Raw genomic sequence first — 7,500 nt, 5'->3', positions numbered from 1 at the left:
AAAGGACACAGGTTCGTGTGTCACATAGCTAGCTAGAGGCGATGGCTTCTTGGAGCTAATTCACGGCAGCTTTCGTCCTAATTTTGGGACTGCCATGTTGGCTTGGCTATAACTATTAATTTCCAGTACCGCTGCCGTAGTCTCCTTTAGAGAGACTTAGAAATATTAATAACTCTATTTCTGAAAACCAGTGGATAGATTCCACTGAAATTAGATAAATAACCTTCGAGCAGATAGTCAGCAGCGCCGCCTGGCTAAGGCTTGGCTACTCTGCATTGACAAGGGGCAACACCCTGAAACTAGTCTAGTCTGCAGATGCCAAACCAGCAGGGGGACACTGCTGACCTCCCCTGTTCGAAGGTTATAAAGGACACAGGTTCGTGTGTCACATAGCTAGCTAGAGGCGATGGCTTCTTGGAGCTAATTCACGGCAGCTTTCGTCCTAATTTTGGGACTGCCATGTTGGCTTGGCGATAACTATTAATTTCCAGTACCGCTGCCGTAGTCTCCTTTAGAGAGACTTAGAAATATTAATAACTCTATTTCTGAAAACCAGTGGATAGATTCCACTGAAATTAGATAAATAACCTTCGAGCAGATAGTCAGCAGCGCCGCCTGGCTAAGGCTTGGCTACTCTGCATTGACAAGGGGCAACACCCTGAAACTAGTCTAGTCTGCAGATGCCAAACCAGCAGGGGGACACTGCTGACCTCCTCTGTTCGAAGGTTATAAAGGACACAGGTTCGTGTGTCACATAGCTAGCTAGAGGCGATGGCTTCTTGGAGCTAATTCACGGCAGCTTTCGTCCTAATTTTGGGACTGCCATGTTGGCTTGGCGATAACTATTAATTTATATATATATATATATATATATATATATATACATATATACATACATATATACATACATATATACATGCACATATATATGTGTGTGTGCGTGTGTGTGTTTTGAGTCAGCCTCTTGGGTGTCTGTGGGTGTTTGTAGCTACACAGGATCTTACTGCACACAGATTAAGACCCTGTGTATTCGTAGAGACTCAAGAGACTGATTTGACTAAAATAAAAGTATTATTAATTTCTACAATGGTTTTGTAATCTTTCTTCTAACTATCAGTGCTAAATAAGTATACTAGTCTATATTTATGTGTGTGAATGAACACACACACACACACATACACATACACATATATATATGTATATGTATATATATATATATATATATATATATATATATATATATATATATATATATGTATGTGTGCATATTCTGCATACATATGTATATTCTGCATACTTCTTTTTTCAGTAATAAATTATTTTGATAATTTATGACTAATTTCTGTAATTCATTTTCAAATAAATGTTTTATTTCTGTCAGAATTTTTTTGGTGTCAACATCATATAACATTCATAATTTATTTTTAATATTTTGAAGAATTTCCTTGTTGAATTGCTTTTGATTGTAACTAATAATGAATGATACATATTGTTCAAATAAATTGTAATAAATTTACTCTAATATTTCATCTCACTTAAATTGTTGGCTAAGCTTCTTCATTCAATTAAAATGAAATAGATAAGATAACTTAGTCAATCATAAATAATATTCCTTTGAAATAAATAATTTATTTAATAAAATTTCATCTAGACTTTTATCATTCCAGTTAATTTTTTCAAATTTCTTTTATTAGAATGCAAATAATACATATTAACTACTGCTACAACTAACACTGCCACTACTACATAGAAAATATATATACCCACACACAAACACACACATGTGTGCATAATATATGTGTGTGTACATGTGTGTGTGTATGTGTTTGAGCAAGAAAGAGTGTGCATGATGAGTTAGTATGATTGATAAATGCTTGTGTGTATGCATGTATGTTTGTGTGTGTGTATGTATGTGTATGTGTGTGTGAGTATGTGTATGTGTGTGTGTGTGTGAGATGGCATTTTAGTAACACATGACATGCTTGAAATATTGACTTATGAAACACTGATTTCAAAACACACAGAAAGCACAGTATAAACCAAAACTGTCAAATATCCAATGCACTAATTAAGACGACAATGAAGCATACTGGAGCATGAAAAATTAGAAAGTGTTAGCCATTACAAAGATAGCAATAGCAATTAAAATACCATGCAAGTTGCTGAAAAAATATTTAAAATTAAAGACCAAATATCAAGGAACAAGTTTTAAAGCAATTATTTTATGGATTTTAAATGGGAAAATATTCCTGGAGTTAATATCAAGCAAATATTCTTGGCTAAACCTTTTGTTCATGATATATACATATCTATATATATATATATATATATATCTGTGTGTGTGTGTATGTATGCATCTATGTATTATTAAATATGAGTATACGCAGTTAAATGCCGTTGTATAGGAATGCAATGATTGTGTTTATGTATATATATTCAAACAGCCATAATTGTTTGTATGTGTGTACGTAAACAGAAATTTATATACACTGTATGTTTAAATGATTTTCCATAGAAAAAGCCGTTAGTGTTGAGAAAATATTTGTAGTGGAACAGTGTGATGTCAGTTAATATATACATGTGTATAGGAAATAAGGAATGATTTCTAATCTTTATGGTACAGAGTTTTGTACGGTGGCACACTGGAATCTTCAGCAGGAGTACACTAAATATGTGAATAAATGATAACAGAGTCATGTGCTCATTGTTTTGAAGAAGTATTTTCTTTATCATGCACAACATTATCAAACAAAGGCCAGAATATCAGGTTTCTCTGAATACCAATTCTCATCTCTCACAATTTCTAAATTCTCAAAATGGTATGTGATACTGATCTCATACTCTTCTTGTCATTAATTTGTCATATTTCCACTGAAGATGACAGTATTCATTGAAGCATTTAAAAATGTATAAACTAAAAAATTGGATTGGAGTTGGTACTCTGGTACACAAACACACACACACACACACACGTATACACACATGTGTGCATCTGTATGCATATTTCCATCATTCTAGATAAAGAGATTCATTCTGCAATTTAAAGCAAAAGTTCTCCTAGTTTGCCCATATGCCAGAGCTGCCTTCTCAACCTTTACTATATTTCAGATTTGAACATTGTAAGATTTTGACAGAAATATATAATTAAAATTAAACCCTTTTCTCAAAGACAGAGAAACAACACTGCTCAAGTGTGGAACAGCTATTGGTTTTAAATTTTAGCACGAAGCAAACAATTTTGGGGGAGGAGGGAATGTCGATTACATTGACCCACAGTGATCAACTGGTACTTGTTTTATCAACCTCAAAAGGATGAAAAGCAAAGTCAACCATGTCAGAATGTAAAGGTAGACAAAATGCTAAGCATCTTGCCCAGCATGCTAATGATTCTGCCAGCCTGCTATCTTAGTGTGGAACCATAGTTTTGCAATTGTTATGTCTGCAGCTGGTATAGAGAATTTTGATCAGCTGAAATACATTTTGGTGAAAAAAAGTCTGATAAATGAAAATAGAAATTATAAATTCCATGTTATAGGGAATATTAAATACTTTGAAGTAAAAGCGTACTTTTAAAACAAGATTACTTTATTTCACTCTTAAGAGAATATTCATTTTCCATTGTGAAGCTTTAGCTGTATCAAAATTTTAGGAGTTCCAAGAAAAGTAATTACACAAGTTATTAATAATATCAGGTAGTAACTTGTAAGTTATTAATCCAAATAATAAAGTTGTAGCCTTTTTGATTTGGGTGAACTTAGGCAGGAGATAAAATAGTTGCCATATCATTGGTACCATCACAGAAAGTTTGGGGTAAAAGTTAGAATTTTATCAGGGCTAGATATTTTATTTTCTGAGTTAAAGAATTATTATTCTTAGAGGTTGTAGAGATGGAAAAGAAAAGAGAGTTTAAATGAAGTTTGCAATGGAAGTGATTTATTATGTGTACTAAGATGGAAAAAACTGTGATACAAATAGCAGAAGTTGGAGATGAATTGGGATGCAAACTACAGTTATTTACATTTAAATAATGGTATACAAATATAATTGCCAAATTAATGGAGATGCAATTACAAGGTACAAGAATGCCTTTAATAAATATAGAGTAAAAAAACTGATAGTCAGCTCCGATACGAAATTTTCTATCCTATATTTGCCTAGATGCAGTTTAATTTTGTCTTTCAAGCCACTTTAAGATGATTCATTTAGACTTCTGAAGGGACATGATTTATAGATGGAAAATAATTGTTTTAGACTATAGAGGTCCATTAAGAAACATTTTATTATAATCAATATTGAAAAGATATTAATATATCTAAATGAGAAAGTGTTACATGTGTTGTGAAATTTGTTTGGATGTGAATTGGAAGGGGAATAAACATCTAGGACATCATTTGTTTTGGTAAAACACTGTGTGTGCGTCTGAGAATGTGTGTGTGTGTGTGTGTGTGTGTGTGTATAGGGTGGGCCAAAAGTCACGCACAAAATAAGTTCAATACACTCCAAAATTGATAAAGACATGCTTCAATTTTTCTAGAACTAAACGAAATAAATAAAAATGATGAATACACACATACTTGTGCATAACAAACAAAATAAATGATTATAATAATGTAATATAAATAAAATGTGAAATGTTTTGGTGCATGACTTTTGGTTAACCCTGTACATATATATATAAACAGAGAGGGAGAGAGAGACAGAGAGAGAGAGACTGCTTTCAGTATTGTTTGTTTTTAAAGCCAGTGTATAATTAATTACTTGGGAAGCTTTTTTATGAATGGATATTATCCACATTTCTATTTAGCTAATTAACTATGAGGTAGAAGTTGAAATTAACTCTTTTCATATTTAAAACACTCCCAACTTGTGTTAATTTGTAGCCATCATTATTTAATTTAAATATTTTAATATTGTCTTTATCTTTTCAAAGCGGGAGGTGTTAGAATAAAAACGGAAGATATGAAATATATCATGGCATAGATAAAGAAAGTTGAACATAACATCTCATCAATGACAATTAGGAAAGAGTTAATTAGGAGGATATGAAACAACAACGCTCTATCACATTTCTTTTATATTTAAGTTTTAAGTGCATATAAAAACCGCTGGGAGAGATTATAGTAAAAATATTCCATCTATGCTATGATGACCATGTAAACATATACACAATTAGCTTCAAATAAAACCCATTTCAAAGATAATTATGTTCTTAATTTAAAATAAACTATAAAATTATGTTTCAATTTCTCCTAAATAAATACAAAATGAATAGAGCATACGAACTCGTAGTGACACAAAGACTCAACTAGCCTAATATGCTACAAGTACAGGCATCTCCTGCATTATAGAGACATGGTTACAGAATTTTGCACCAACAAAAATTGTAAAATATGACCATTAATTTTAGGATACCACCAGAAATTCTATGCTTTAAGGAAACTCGGGTAAATTTTCATAAATGTAAAATAGGAACATAATTTTTTGTATTTTACTAGCATCTGCATAACTCTTCCTCTGCTCCTATCTTGTTTGTACATGTATAAATTCAACTGACCTATTTTTCATTGATCTAAACATATTTGCCAGTACTCACCCACTCTCTCCTCAGCATCTTCTCGCAATGTGTGTGCACCAATTAAACTAACCTAGGTCTTGCAACTAACTTGAATCAATCAATGCTTCCTCCCACTTCCTTCCCCTCTTTCATTTTCTTATATTTTTGCATTTAAAGTAATAAGACAACCTTTCTTTTTGCTGACATAGAGTATCAATACTCGGTTTGAATTCCGCAGTTTTATGCTTTGGTGTGGATTTCTTCTCTATCACTACAACTGTTGGATTTTTAAAAAAAACATGTAAGGTAGAGTACACTGCCCTTCTATAAGATGAGAGGAAGTGATCATCAAAAAAAAAAAAAAAAACTAGCAGTACAAAAAGAAGTCAAAAACAGATTACATTGAATGCTAAACATGATGTTTTACAAATCTCAGCCATATTCTTTTCTACTCTAGGCACAATGCCTGAAATTTTGGGGGAGGGAGCCAGTTGATTAGATTGACCAAAATATAGAACAGCTACTTAATTTATTGACCCCAAAAGGATGAAAGGCAAAGTTGACTTCAGCAAAATTTGAACTCAGAACATAAAGACAGACAAAATACCACTTAGCATTTCGCCCAGCATGCTAATATTTCTGCCTGCTCGCCACCTTAAAAATTGACTACAGTGAGATTTGAACTCACAACATAAGGAACTGGTTCAAATATGGCAAAGCATTTTTGTCCAATACTTTAACGATTCTGCCAGTCCGGCCATATTGCAAAATCATTAAAGTTTGCAATGTCAATAGCAGTGACAATGCAGATAATACTAGGTTCAGTACTCAAGCTGCTATTCTATTAAATGCTTGGACATTGCATTTTAATAAATCTGAAGTAATGTTTAAATGGAATGGCTCTTCAATATATAGCTCAGCAATCAAACACAAAATCTTACATTGGCTCTTTGTTCCAACTTCTTGTCCATAACAAAATTGTGGACTACAGCATACATGTGATCACAAAAACAAGTTTCACAACTTGCAAAGTAAACACAGCAATGTCACTTGTAACCCTGCTTCATAAAAGTCACTGCTAGCTTTCACTGTGCATGCAACCATGTGCTGCCATCTGTTGGCATGCTACAGAAATAGTCTGCAAACTTTTTGATACCACCATGTAAGCAGAACTTCTAGCAAGTACATCTCGGATGATGAAAGCAAATTTAGTATAAGTTGTTTATTCTCAGAATAGCCTTAATTGAGAAAGCATGCTTGGAGAAGTTCCAAACATCCCCTCTAGTATAATTCCCATAGTGAAGAACTTATCTTGAATAGTAAGTTATTAAAAATTAATGGTGCTATTGAGTTTTATAAATTCTTTTATTCTTTGATAACTTATTCTAAACTATTCTATAAGTCCATCTATGAATAAGGCTGCTGCAATTTTGATTAATTCTATTTGAATTTTTTACATTCCAAATCATAAGACTTTAATTTCTTTTTTTAATATTTTGACTTTTTAAAATATTTCTTTATCCACTATTGCAAAAATCTTCTGTACAAAATGTCATAAAATTTCTATAGATTTCTTTTAAAAATCAATTAACTCTTATAATAAATTGATTTTTTAAAAGGATAAATGAAGATTAATGCAAGATTTTGTATTTAATGATTAATTAATTATCTATTTTAAAAATGAAGAAGTATATCCTTTAAAGTACAACAAATAAAGGATAAAAGTAAAAAATTATAAACACTTCCCATTTTCAAATTAAAAGCAAAAAAATATTTACTATATAAAGTTAGATATAGTAAGTATATCTATGCGTTGCCTATAAAGATTTTCTTTTATTATTGCTACTTAAAATATATCACATAGGTCATGACATAGGATAATTTAATGACTTTATTTTAAGGTTATCATGATTTATCACTTACATAAAAAGAACAAAAAAGCAGTT

General features: G+C 31.8%; 1 protein-coding gene across 4 annotated transcripts in view; it reads right to left on the bottom strand.

Moving 5' to 3' along the window:
- The window catches only part of LOC106869372 (potassium voltage-gated channel protein Shal), a 442,940-nt gene that overhangs the window by 26,781 nt on the left and 408,659 nt on the right, over positions 1–7,500 (bottom strand). The gene's annotated exons all lie outside the window — the stretch shown is intronic.

The sequence above is a fragment of the Octopus bimaculoides genome, chromosome 4 (genome assembly GCF_046866305.1).
Source record: "Octopus bimaculoides isolate indiv1 chromosome 4, ASM4686630v1, whole genome shotgun sequence".
Taxonomy (NCBI): domain Eukaryota; kingdom Metazoa; phylum Mollusca; class Cephalopoda; order Octopoda; family Octopodidae; genus Octopus; species Octopus bimaculoides.
Note: the sequence above shows the minus strand (reverse complement) of the source record. Positions and strands in the feature narration are given on the sequence as shown.